General features: G+C 46.1%; 1 protein-coding gene across 1 annotated transcript in view; it reads right to left on the bottom strand.

The window, feature by feature from the left end:
* WNT11 (Wnt family member 11) overlaps positions 1 to 13,268 on the bottom strand; it is a 60,620-nt gene extending 47,352 nt beyond the window's left edge. The window contains exon 1 of the mRNA XM_035116173.3: positions 12,740 to 13,268. The gene's annotated coding sequence lies outside the window, so the exon portion shown is untranslated. The remainder of the gene's footprint in view (positions 1 to 12,739) is intronic.
* Positions 13,269 to 13,473: the final 205 nt, after the last annotated feature.

Raw genomic sequence — 13,473 nt, 5'->3', positions numbered from 1 at the left:
ATCGCTAGCATTTCTGTCCTGCTTCCTAGCATTCCTTTTTCACACCTGCATTATGGAACCGAGGCTTTTGGACCAATATACTGGCATGCCGTGCTAAATGTCATGCACACCAGCGGGTAACAGCAACAGACATTACTGGACAATGTTGCTACTCTCCCCCCCCCCCCACTTTCTACACTTGCACATTTCTGTTCCCAGCTTATTCCTCCATGAAAATGGCGGGTATTAACTGTCTGCTTTTATACTGCTAAAGCGTGTTCAATTTTCAACTTTCAAATTCCAAAAAACAAGGGGTGCTAAAAAAAAAGAGGACTTTCGAACTCAAAAGATATTTTGGTTCAATCAATATAATTTAGTTTTGCTCGGTAAATGAAATGTTGTGTAAAATTGCACAGAAATTGTTAAAAATGATTGCCAAGTACTTGCAGCGATTATTTTATTTTATTTCTATATTGTACCTACTTTTAATGACCTGGCATTTTCAGGAAGCAGAATTAAAATTATTTGGTTCGCTGGAATGGCTCAGAGACACTGAATTTCAGGGTTGTGGGTTCAAGCCCCATCTTGGAGAAAATAATTTCTTCATTGCAGGGGGTTGGACTAGATGACCTTTGGGGTCCCTTCCAACTCTACAATTTTGTGGGTTGTTCAACCCAAGAGCAGTTTGTTTGCTTCTTAATCAAACATGAACTTACCAAGCTAAATGTTGCCCGATCATTTTTTAAGACCCTTCACTGAAGAAATTTTCAAAAGGGTCCCAGGGCAGGTCAAAACACAGTATTAAAAACAACATAACCACAGAGATAAGGCTGGTTCATATATACTGTATAAATTGGTCATTTGCATTATTTCCCATATTGCAGATAGGAATCTTGAGGTCTGCTTAAAGCCACCCAGCATGTTCACAGCAGAGGCAAGCTTTGAAACCAAATATTTGTTGATTTGCTACAGCAATTCCACTCTCTCTTGCTTGCCGTAGTCTGCACTGGCTTTGCGGTTTCATGGTTTTATAGCTTTACTTCGTACGCCTGACGGTTTTAACTTGTAAACCACCCAGGATTTTCTTCTTCTTCAATTGGGTGGCTTAAAAATGCAGCGAATATATACATGGATTGATTCACGGCTCAGTCTCTTTGCTGCTACATCACCCTTTATTTATCACAGTAGATGTGTAAAAGACATCAGTTGTAACAGCAGCTTTATGCCCATGTGGGCTTTGAACCTGGGCCTTCCGGGTCTCCTAGTCCAACACTCTAACCACTACACCAATCACTGCAGACACATAGCAAGGCACGAGCCATTCCTTATCATGCAGGGCCACACTTCACAAGAGCAGAATCACATCATTTAAAGGAGGCGGTGACGGCTCCTGGCATCCTCAGGCAGTTTGGCAGGGCCTGAAGGCTGCCCCTCACCCAGGCAACTGGGCGCAAAGAAATCATAAATAATTGTACCTTCACAGCCTAGCCATATATTTGAGGAAAACTCCCTCTCTTTTCCCCCACCCACCTAATTCTATCTAATGGAAGCAGGGGCTGTAACTTGGTAGCAAAGCAGACCCTGTAAGCAAAAGGTCTCAGGTTCAATCCCAGACGGTGAAGACAACACTGAGCTACCTGGAATCATTGGTCCATCTCAGTGTAACACACCTTGCTACATTCTTTTCCATAGTACAGCCTTAAGATAAGCAGGGGTTTGGACTAGATCAGGCACCCCCAAACTTCGGCCCTCCAGATGTTTTGGACTACAATTCCCATCATCCCTGACCACTGGTCCTGTTAGCTAGGGATCATGGGAGTTGTAGGCCAAAACATCTGGAGGGCCGAAGTTTGGGGGTGCCTGGACTTGATGATCCTTGGGGTCCCTTCCAACTCCACCATTCTATGATTCTAAGATGCACAGCCTGATCCCTCCTGGATCGCTTTCAACGGGAAGGAAATGTTATTTACCACAGTCCAAACTTATTTCTAAGTAAGGCTACAGTCCTATGAATCCTTGCTTGGAGATTATTTATGGTTATTTATGTCTTCCTCCTATGAGAGTGGAGGGCCGTTAAAAACACAGTCAAGTAACCAATTATGCAACCATCAGTTAAAAAACATGTCTCTTCTTCTTTGGCGATCCCTCGTAGCCAAGTAAGATTGTCTTCTATGAACGCAGTTTTAACAGTGAGTCCATAAGTGACTGTAGAGGCCAATTCTGGATGCACACGTCCTTCCTCAGTGGGGACATAGCTTTCTGGGCGGGAGTTGATCACGGTGTGGATTTGCCAAGCGTGCCTTCCTCTTACCGCGTTTCTCCCTTTCGTCCTGAGTTTGAGCATCTTCAAAGCCCATGACACCTTTGGTAAAGGCTGTTCTCCAATTGGAGCACTCGTAGGCCAGTGTTTCCCAGTTGGAAGTCTGTACTTAACCTGAAGCGAACTTAATCTGAAGCGAACTTTCCCATTGAAAGTAATGGAAAGTAGATTAATCCATTCCAGACGGGTCCACGGAGTACTCAACCTGAAGCGTACTTAACCCAAAGTATGAGTGTAATTGGTTCCAGAAGTCCGTACTTAACCTGAAGCGTACTTAACCTGAAGCAAACATTCCCATTGAAAGTAATGGAAAGTGGATTAATCCGTTCCAGATGGGTCCGCGGAGTACTCAACCTGAAGCGTACTTAGCCCGAAGGATGAGTGTAATTGGTTCCGGAAGTCCGTACTTAACCTGAAGCGTACTTAACCTGAAGCGAACTTTCCCATTGAAAGTAATGGAAAGTGGATTAATCCGTCCCAGACGGGTCCGTGGAGTACTTAAACTGAAAGTACTCAAACCGAAGCGTACTTAAACCGAGGTATGACTGTATAGGGACGTCCTATTCCAAATCCTCCAACATTTCTCTGATAAATATAGGGATGTCCTAAGGAAAAGCAAGACATTCTACATCCAGGATCAAAGCAGAAATTGGGACGGCTTCTGTCCCTGGAAAACAGGGACACCTAGCGGGTCTCCTAGCCACAAGGGCTATGTCTGAATGTGCGTCCCTGAGCACTGCAGGTGGGGAGAGTTGCTGTTGCTCTCTGGTCCTGCCTGCAGCTTTCCCATAATAGGCAGTTAGTTGCCCACTGGTAAGCAAAGGAAGCTGGACTAGATGGGTCTTCGGCCTGATCCAGCCAAGCTGCTCTTGTGTTCTTACACACCCTTTATGAGTGCATTTGAACCACCTGGATCCTGGGAGAGTCGGGGGGATCAATCTCTGAGCATGACGCTGGAGGAGAAAGCTGTACTCTGCTGTGTGTGTTTAAAAGTTTTCGTCCAGGGAGTCCCACCAGCCTCGGAATCTACTCTCTCCAAACGACATTCCTGGAAAAGTGCCATTATAAAGAGCAGACTTGTCTTGGCAGACCTCCTCTTCTAACTTCTTTTTTAAAAAAATTTTTAAAAAATCCCCAATCACTGCAAGCAAAGATAAGTCCAGTCCATCGCTGGCCATTTTTATCCCAGCTTCTGCCTCTCCTGCCACTGGAGTGTTTCAAATGCCTTTTATCTCTGCCCCAAAGAAGCCCCACTTCAAAACTTCACTCCTTAAAGTTGAGCATTCACTGCACTGCTTGAAATGGGCTATTTTGGAGCCTCTCTCCTTTATCTCTCTGACGGATTTGGGCTTCTTAACAACACAGGCTCCTGTTGCTGCTGTTTCCTAAAGCAGCAGTTTGCTATATTCCAGAGGTGAAACTCTGAAGCCCAATCTGCAGAGGGCGGATCCTGAGAAATACCAGCCGTCACGTACCAACATTGCACTGTTCTCTCGAAATAATTCAACAAAACGAACAGGATCTGCTGCTATGCATTCCTTCCCAATCATCTCTATCATTAACTGCTGAATGATGGGCCAAGAACAATGAAATCAATTGGCCTTAGTTTAGTCTTTGGGACTAAAATGGGCTGAATTTGTGTTTTCATTCCTGATGGCTCTGCCTGATGACTCATCCAAAGTCTATTCTCCCCTTAAAATCTATTTGTTGTTTAGTCGTATCTAACTCTTCGTGACCCCATGGACCAGAGCACGCCAGGCACTCCTGTCTTCCACTGCCTCCCGCAGTTTGGTCAAACTCATGTTCGTAGCTTCGAGAACACTGTCCAACCATCTCACCCTCTGTCGTCCCCTTCTCCTAGTGCCCTCCATCTTTCCCAACATCAGGGTCTTTTTCAGGGAGTCTTCTCTTCTCATGAGGTGGCCAAAGTATTGGAGCCTCAGCTTCACGATCTGTCCTTCCAGTGAGCACTCAGGGCTGATTTCCTTCAGAATAGATAGGTTTGATCTTCTTGCAGTCCATGGACTCTCAAGAGTCTCCTCCAGCACCAGAATTCAAAAGCATCAATTCTTCGGCGACCAGCCTTCTTTATGGCCCAGCTCTCACTTCCATACATCACTACTGGGAAAATCATAGCTTTAACTAGACGGACCTTTGTCAGCAAGGTGCTGTCTCTGCTTTTTAAGTTGCTGTCTAGTTTTGTCATTGCTTTTCTCCCAAGAAGCAGGCATCTTTTAATTTCGTGGCTGCTGTCACCATCTGCAGTGATCATGGAGCCCAAGAAAGTAAAATCTCTCACTGCCTCCATTTCTTCCTCTTCTATTTGCCAGGAGGTGATGGGACCAGTGGCGCTTAATTTTGGACAGATTGCATTTTAAAGAATTGCACTTGATGAACAAAGACTCCCCCAGTCCACCTAAGAAAGTCTACTATCATGGTCACAATGGCTGTGCTCTGCCTGCAGCGATGCTCCTGAGTACCAGTTGCAGGAAAAGCCAGGACGGTAGAGTGCTCTTGTGCCCAGTGCTCGCTTATTTACTCCCCCCCCCCCAGACAACTGGTTGGCAACTGTGAGAACAGGATGCTGGTCTAAATGGGACTTTGGCTTCATTCAGCATGCCATAAGGAGAGCCTTTTGTATACCAGATGAAGACCTTTTGATTCACACAAGTTTTTAAATAGCTAGTCTGGGGCTCCTGGATTATTATTATTATTATTATTATTATTATTCCATTTCAACTTTGGGAGTGCAATGGGCTTCTTCCACCATTGCAACTTTTGATTCAACTGTTATGTTTTATTTTCTATTTAAATTTCTATTTAAATTGGACTTTTTCTTCTTTATTTATCTGTTGTGGGGGAGGAGGGGAAAGGAGATGGTTAACTGCTTTGAGACTCCTTCAGGTAGTGATAAAGTCGGGTATCAAATCCAAACTCTTCTTCCAAACTCTTCTTATTGTAAGCGACCAGAAAACATTATTTTATGGGGTGGCATATTGTCATTTGTTGCATTTTTTTTAAAGAAAACCAGGATTTCTGCCATAATGGAAATTCTTAGGATCAAAACATCAGCAGGTGGAGGAAAAATGTGTCACATATTTTGCAAGCTCCTTTGCATACCCTGGGGTCACAGGGAGCAAAAGGTGTAACTTGAAGAGGAATTCCTATGGGGAGGAAAGGATGAGGGATGAGGCTGTGAAATCCTTCAGCCATCGGATGTGTTGTTTACAGAGGTGAAAAGTCAGGTCACAAGTCAAGGCAGAAACAAGTGGCTTGTTATCTGCTGCTACTAACCTGACCCTGTTTGTCTTTGCCCTTTTAACACATCTGTGTGAGTTTGTAGAGAAAGATAGCTTCTTCTTTGGCTGCTGTTGGCTTTAAAAAGAGGAAATGGACAGATTTGCGGGCAGTGGCAAATGTTGGTGTGCAGGAAGAAAGAAATGTTGATGCATGGGGGGGGGGGAATACAGGCAGCTGTATTGATCCATTTAATGAAGTCTCCCATCTCCAAGAGCAGAACATACTGTATAGGATCGTAGGAAGCTGCCTTATACAGAATCGAACTATTAGCCCAATAGATTGCACCACCAATCATGGAGAAGAAGTCTAGCAATGGCTGTTAGTAATGAAGGCTCAGTAGAGCTTCCCAGTTCAGAGGCAGTGTACCTCTGAGTTCCAGCTGCTGGGAATGAAGCAAGGCATGCGGAAGAGCTGTTGCCTGCACAGGTAGCCAGAGGGGTGGAGGGGGTGGTCCGCACCAGGCAGGGGGTGCTGGGGGGGGGGAAGCCACGGGGGTCTGTACTGTGGCACAATGGTTTGCTGGAGCGTTTCGGGCACTGCAAAGGGGCAGAGAAACTTCTCATCCCTGAAATTGGTGGCTGCCCTAAGAAAAGTGACTTTGATTCCCCCCCCCAAAAAAACCCACTCAGAACAGAAATCCCTGCTCACTGTCTCTGTTGAGGACAGTGGAAGTTTAACTGCAGGAAGGTCAAGACCAGAATCAAGCGATGAGGTTCATTTGAGAATCCACCACTTACAGGAAAGGATGAGTTGTGGGTTTCAATCCTCTCTTCCACATAGAAAATTTGGGAGAAGGCTGACCTGATCCATTCTCCTTGACATGCTTGTTTTCTGGGTGCGGGGAGTTTATTTTGTGGAGGTGCACGAAATAACTTTCCCCGGTTGTCGTCCTTAGCAGCTGGTATACAGAGGCATATACTGCCTCCGATAGCAGAAGCAGAACACAAACATCTTCTTGTGCTTTGAGTTTCCTTGTCCCTACCTCATTTAATTTGATGTCACTTGTGGGTCCAGGCAACGAAACGTGAGGACGACACCTTCATTCTCCTCACCCTGTTTGAAGCAACTGGATTTCTTTCCAAACGCAGTCTGCTTCTGACAGGGACATCCTAAGCAGCATGGGATTACCACAATAAAGGTAAAGGTAAAGGACCCCTGTATGGTTAAGTCCAGTCAAAGGCGACTATGGGGTTGCGGCGCTCATATCGCTTTCAGGCCGAGGGAGCCGGCGTTTGTCCACAGACAGCTTTCCAGGTCATGTGGCCAGCAGGACTAAACTGCTTCTAGCACAACGGAACACTGTGACGGAAACCAGAGTGCACGGAAACGCCGTTTACCTTCCCGCCACAGCGGTACCTATTTATCTACTTGCACTGGCGTGCTTTCGAACTGCGAGGTTGGCAGGAGCTGGGACGACAGAGCAACGGGACCTCACTCCGTTGCGGGGATTCAAACTGCCAACCTTCCAATCGGCAAGCCCAAGAGGCTCAGTGGTTTAGACCACAGCACCACCCGCGTCCCACAGTACCCAAAGGACAGCCTGAAGAAATCACACCCGAATTTTTGCACGGTGGTTCCGAAGATCAAGCAGCAGCTTTTCACCTATCTTTGGCTACAACTGGGTGCCTTTTTGAATCGAGATGGCAGGCTGGCCCTTTCAAACCTGCCCTGATCATGACCATGGATTTCAAAACTGCACTGATTTCAAAGCTGAACGGATTTTGATCACTGATTTCACAATCGCACTGATTTTTCTCCATTTTGAATTCATGAAAAAAAACGCCAATTACGAGGCTGCTGGCTGCTTATATTTTGGAGGGAAGTTAAAAGCTTTGCTTTTTAATCAGATACTGAAGATATTTTGGCTGCTGTGTTATCTTGCTACTGTTTCCTATTGACTGTTACATCCATGTATCAACTTTTCTTTTCTTTTCTTTTTACAAAAATGTATACTGCTCTGATCTCCTAAGGGAGGAAAAGTGGGATATAAATAATGTTAAACCAATGGATTGGAAAAAACACATTCCTTTAATTAACTCTCATGTCATTCCTCCCTAAATGTTATGTAAGACAAGAGAAGAAAGAGAGAGACAGGGATTATATTTTCAGCCGCAAGATGACATTACTCTTGTTAACATCTAGTTCCAAGTCATTGCTGGAGGGAGCTCTGCTAGGACCAGATGTTTTGGAGTTCAGGAGAAATCCTGTCTGTGGCACTTTGCCTTCGACAAAATGTAGGAATAATTTGAGGCCAATTTACACAATTGGCAACTATATATATATATATATATATATGGTAAAGCATGTCTTGACCTCTACCAATTCAAGCTGCAGAAGGGGGGGCGGGTTGCATGTCTGGCTACCCCCTCCCAATAAAACCGTTTGCTGCACATGAATAAGTAGCTTAGAATAATAGAATCACAGAGTTCAGAATGTGTATCTGAAGAAGTGTGCATGCACACAAAAGCTCATACCAATGACAAACTTAGTTTGTCTCTAAGGTGCTACGGGAAGGATTTTTAAAATTTTTTGTTTAGGGTTAGAAGGGACCCTGAGGATCATCTAGACCAACCCCCTGCAGTGCAGCCATCCTGTACAGGGATCAAACCTGCAACCTTGTCATTATCAGCACCACACTCTAACCGACTGAGCTATTTCCTCAGCTTATCAAGAGAGAAGACGAAACCAAACTTTCCTCCCTGACATGCTATGTTTCCCATCACATAGAGTTGTGCCCCGTCCCTCTCCATAATGGGAAAACAGTCATAAGCACAGCTCAATTTAGATGTGATCATTAACTTCAGTGAGTCTACTCTGAGTAAAAAAGTTAGTTGAAGACCACCCAGAATATATATTGAAGCTGCTTAGGTATGCAGCTACTTTATATAAACCCGTGTATAGAGTTGTTTATAGCCAGGGCCTGCTCTAGGTAAGGTCCCAGTGGCGTGGGGCGCCAGGGCGCCAAGCCAGTAGGCGGGGCGCTGCGTGGCAAAGCCGCGCGGAAGCCATGCTGTGCCCTGCGAGGGCGGGGGCGCCGGAGCAATCTCCGCCCCTCAGCGCCAGGGCGCCCGACCTGCTCGAGACTGCCCTGTTTATAGCACATCTTAGGAACATGGAAACTGCATTATAGCAAATCGAGCCACTCGTTCATTTAGCCCAGGGGTCAGAAAAACTTTTTCAGCAGGGGACCGGTCCACTGTCCCTCAGACCTTGGGGGGGGCAGACTATATTTTGAAAAAAGAAAACGAACGAATTCCTATGCCCCACAAATAACCCAGAGGTGCATTTTAAATAAAAGGACACATTCTACTCATGTACAAACACACTGATTCCCAGACCGTCCACAGGCCAGATTCAGAAGGTGGTTGGGCCAGATCCGGCCCCTGGGCCTTAGTTTGCCTACCCATGAATTAGCCCAGGCATCCCCAAACTGCGGCCCTCCAGATGTTTTGGCCTACAACTCCCATGATCCCTACCTAAGAGGACCAGTGGTCAGGGATGATGGGAATTGTAGTCCAAAACATCTGGAGGGCCGAAGTTTGGGGATGCCTGATTTTGCCCATTATTTTCAACAATGACTGGTAGCAGCTCCCTGGGGTCTTGGGCAGTCTCACCCAGCCCATTAGCAATTGAACCCGGGACGTTCTGCACATGCAGCACTGAGCTACAGCCCTGCCCACTGAAAAACCAATTTTCTTTTTCATGCAACTTAAGAACATCAAATGCCCTTAGGAAGACCCTGGGCACCTAAGAAAGCAACAGCTCACCTGCCTCCCCACACCCAGCACTTACCGTAGTATTCAAAGGCAAAATATATTCGGCCACACCCCGGTTTGAATTCTAGTATAGCCACCCAGGACCAGAAAAGCTTGTTTTGCGAGCCTGATCCTACCTTTGAAAAACCAGCTGACTCTCCTTGAGTACAGTCAGAAAGCAGCTAAAGACCGGCCTCAGGCGCATGGGGCTACCATCTTTCTGAACCCAATAAGCAGGTCTGGATCAGCTCTCTGAGAACCACATGTAGGACGCATACATAAAAGGCAGAATACACATGTAAGGGGGGGAGCCAGAGTCCCAAACCTTGATGAAGATTCATTTGTAGCCTGTTAGACGGAGGGGGTTATTTTTATTTTTTTTGTAGGTTACTATGGAAAAGTGTTTTTGTGTTCTTGCACTGTAAAACACACCCTGTGTTCCTCAGAGGAAGACGGTATGGAAATTTAAAATATCAATAAGTAGAATGTGCTTTTCCCCCTTTGCAAAATTCACAACAGGATAAAGGGACCCGCCTGCCAGCAATTATCCCTGGCTCATCCTGACCACAGTTTTGGATTTGCAAATCCAGACTCCTATGAAATCACACCTGTGGAGTGGTTGTGGGGGGGGAGGGGCAGACGGAGAAAGAAAGCAAACATTTTCCAACACCAAAAAGTCTGCACCCATGACATTTTTGTCTTTACTAGGTGAATTGCCGTCTGCCTGGGACACAGTAAAACAGATCAAGTTGGCGCCCCATAGAAATCCACCCTCCTGCAGTGTCTCCTACCCCCCACACCACCCCAATTCTCAGCACACACCCTTTTTCATCTAAAGGGTCCCCACAACCTTCGAAAGCTTCTTGGCTCAGTCCAACCTCCTGAATTGTGCCTATCATCAGTTTTTAACAGCGGCAACAAAATGAACTTAGGTTTCCAGCTGCTTTAGGGACTAATAACACCTGCTTCTGCTTACGGGTGCAAGAGCCACTGTGTGCTTTCGTAAAAATGCGAGGTATATATTAAACTAATAATAATCATTGATCATTGGCATTTTAAATGATGTTTTCCCCCTGATGCTTTTACTCATTTTGCTATAGTCTCGAATGCTGCGCAGCCCCTTTCTGTACTCATATAAAAGTACGGATTCTAAATGCTTTGGTAAATAAACAAACGAGAGTACTGTTCCAATCCTGAGCATATTTAACGTGGAGGGAGTTCAACCGAGTTCAATGCAGCTTACAAACCAAAAAAAGTATCCCTAGGTGGGTGGGCCCCCACGGTCAGCTATCTAACCAACTGGCAGCCCAAGTCCATGCATGTTTACTCATGAGTAGGACCCATTTTTATTAGCGCTCTCCCCCCCCCCCAATCTTCCAATGAACAGCATCGCAGCTCAACCCTGCATGCGATGGCTCAGAATTAATTCTCACTGAGTTCAAGGGAATATTGCCCAACAAGTGTGTTTAGGGGTTTAAAATCCTATGCACATTTACACCAGAAAGTCGCGTTGGATGCAATGGGGCTTATTTATGGAGTGCTCCAGTTTAAATGTCAGCAAGCTTGCCACCTTGCTGCCTACACCTTCTTTCTTTCCTTCCTTCCTTCCTTCCTTCCTTCCTTCCTTCCTTCCTTCCTTCCTTCCTTCCTTCCTTCCTTCCTTCCTTCCTTCCTTTCTTTCTCTCCCAGAATATTATATCGGAACATTAATGCATGTTCGTTCTGGTTTTACAAGCGTTTTGAAATTCCTCTGAGATAATGGTTTTACGGGAGACTTGGAGGATAGGAAGAGGAGGCAACGTAAGTCTCACTGGATTTAGTGCTTCTATGTTGCCAGGATGTCACAGAAAAGAAACGTAAGGTCGCCAAGATCGCCTAGGGATATCTCGCATTGAGAGCAGGAATTGGGTAGAGCTCTTCAAAGGGTCTTATGTTGCAATAGGCATTCTTGATGGCTTGCGCTCCAAGTTTCTAGACCTCGTGATATCGCGAGGTGGGCGAATCCACTTTAAATGCACCCCCTCGATAGAGTGACGTACATTGTGGTACAAAGACAGAATAAATGTTGGCAGCGTTGTATTAAATGGGGAAGGGGGGGACCTTCTTGAATTCTGGTTCTGTGTTCGGAAATAATAGGAACGTGACTATTCTTCTACAGCAGGGGTGGCCAACTCCCAAGAGACTGAGATCTACTCACAGAGTTAAAAACTGGCGGTGATCTACCCCCTTTTGGGGGGTTCAGGTCAAAGTTGTTGGGCTTTTTTTGAGCTTCTTTTAGAGAGGAGGAAAGCCACATTTTTAGGGGGTGCAGGGCAAAAATGTTGAGCTTTTTTTTAGGGGAGCCAAAGTGATCACAGTGACACAGTGATCTGCCAGTGATCTACCACAGATGTCCAGTGATCTACCGGTAGATCACGATCTACCTGTTGGACATGCCTGTTCTACAGAATATTTTATGTAATCCGGAATCAGAGGTGACACTTGAAAGAAAGGCGCATGTGCTGGCACGCTTGTTTATTAGAGTCACAGGTGTGTGTTACAGCGGGTCGCACACGGACCCCCCCCCTCTCGGTCTGCACGTCCGGATAATCCGCATCTAAAGATAGTTTTCCAGCATATAGATAACGAGAGCAGGGAGTTTCTTTCTCCAGGGAGCAGGCTGGCAAGCCACGGTGCATCTGCTTCCATAACCACACCGCGCCGCATTTCCTGCTCTCTCGAGTCTTTTTTTTACAAAAACGCTGACTTATTTTAAAAATAAGAGCGCTTTACAATCAGGCTCAGCAACCCCGGCCACTTTTAAAAGCGGGGGTTTTGCAACAGCGCAACGCGCCTCTTGGCCGAAGTACCAAACGCTTGCAATTTCTGCTCACGCGCCACCGCTCCAGGTTTGGAAACCCTGACTTTTTGCCATCCCTGTTTTGCAAAATTGGCCAACTGTCGCCAATCAAGGGGTGTGTGAAACACACACACACACACACACACACACACACACACAGAGCTGTGGCTGTTTTAAATAAATAAAAAGTGTGTGTGTGTGTGTGTGTACTGTACACACTTTAAGATAAATACCTTTCAAATACTTGCATTTCCACCCTCCGAAACAACGCAGCGCCGTCTTGTCAATTTCATTGAAACAGACCACACAGCGCCGCTTATGCGTAATTGTATCCGGGCGCATCAACTTTCAATCAATGAATAAATCCCAGACTTTCCGAGCAAGACGGATCTAGTCGATCTCCTCACCCTCTCAGATCATTCCGTCAGGAATTACTAGGACCGTTCCTCTCCCCACCCCAAACCAAGCCTCAAAGGATCGTAGCGTTTACTAGTAAAAAAAAAAAACAGCAACAGGAGGGGGGGGGAGTCCTTCGCTTCTCCTTACCTTTTTGGCAGCGGTGGGGCGGGGGAAATCTCCTTACGTGTCCCTTCTCCAAAATCGTCTTCCAAAAATTGGGGTGGGGAAGAAGGAATGGGATTTGAGGTGGGAGATCGCTTCAAAAGCCCCGCTTCTTCTCTGCAACGAACATCAAATGTTTCCTGGGCAGAGAGGACGCCTGGGTTTTGCAGCTGTTAGCAGTCCAAGATATGGTTCCCAAACACGGTTCCCGAGCGCAGGAAGGTCAGCCGGAGGGAAAATAGATGTTAAACTGAAAAACACACAGCTAGGATGGGCGAGGGATTTGGAAGGAGAGAAAGAGAGAGACGGCTGGGAAGTTGGAGCGGGGGAGCAAATCGGGAAGGGGGAAAAATGATTGCAAAAATAATAATAATGCAAGAGAGGCTCTGGGAAGATGTGCGTGCCTTTCTCTCTCTGTGTGTGTGTGTGGCTCCTGAGTCGCAGGCGATCGCCCCTTCTTCCTAAACCAGCTCTACAGCTGCAAAAGTCCTTTATGGCTCTTCTTCGGCTGGGGGAACCTGCTTTTATGCGCTCCTCGGGGCTTTGATGTGAGTGGTGATGTCAGCCCGTATTAGCATAACAAAAACGCGCGGGATTTACTGCTTGGAGAGAGAGAGAGAGAGAGAGAGAGAGAGAGAGAGAGAGAGAGAGAGAGAGAGAGAGAGAGAGAGAGAGTACAGGACAAATAAAACGTGTTTGATCTGTTCAGCGGGGAGTTA

The sequence above is a fragment of the Zootoca vivipara genome, chromosome 4 (assembly GCF_965207765.1).
Source record: "Zootoca vivipara chromosome 4, rZooViv2.hap1.1, whole genome shotgun sequence".
In the NCBI taxonomy this organism is placed as follows: Eukaryota; Metazoa; Chordata; class Lepidosauria; order Squamata; family Lacertidae; genus Zootoca; species Zootoca vivipara.
Note: the sequence above shows the minus strand (reverse complement) of the source record. Positions and strands in the feature narration are given on the sequence as shown.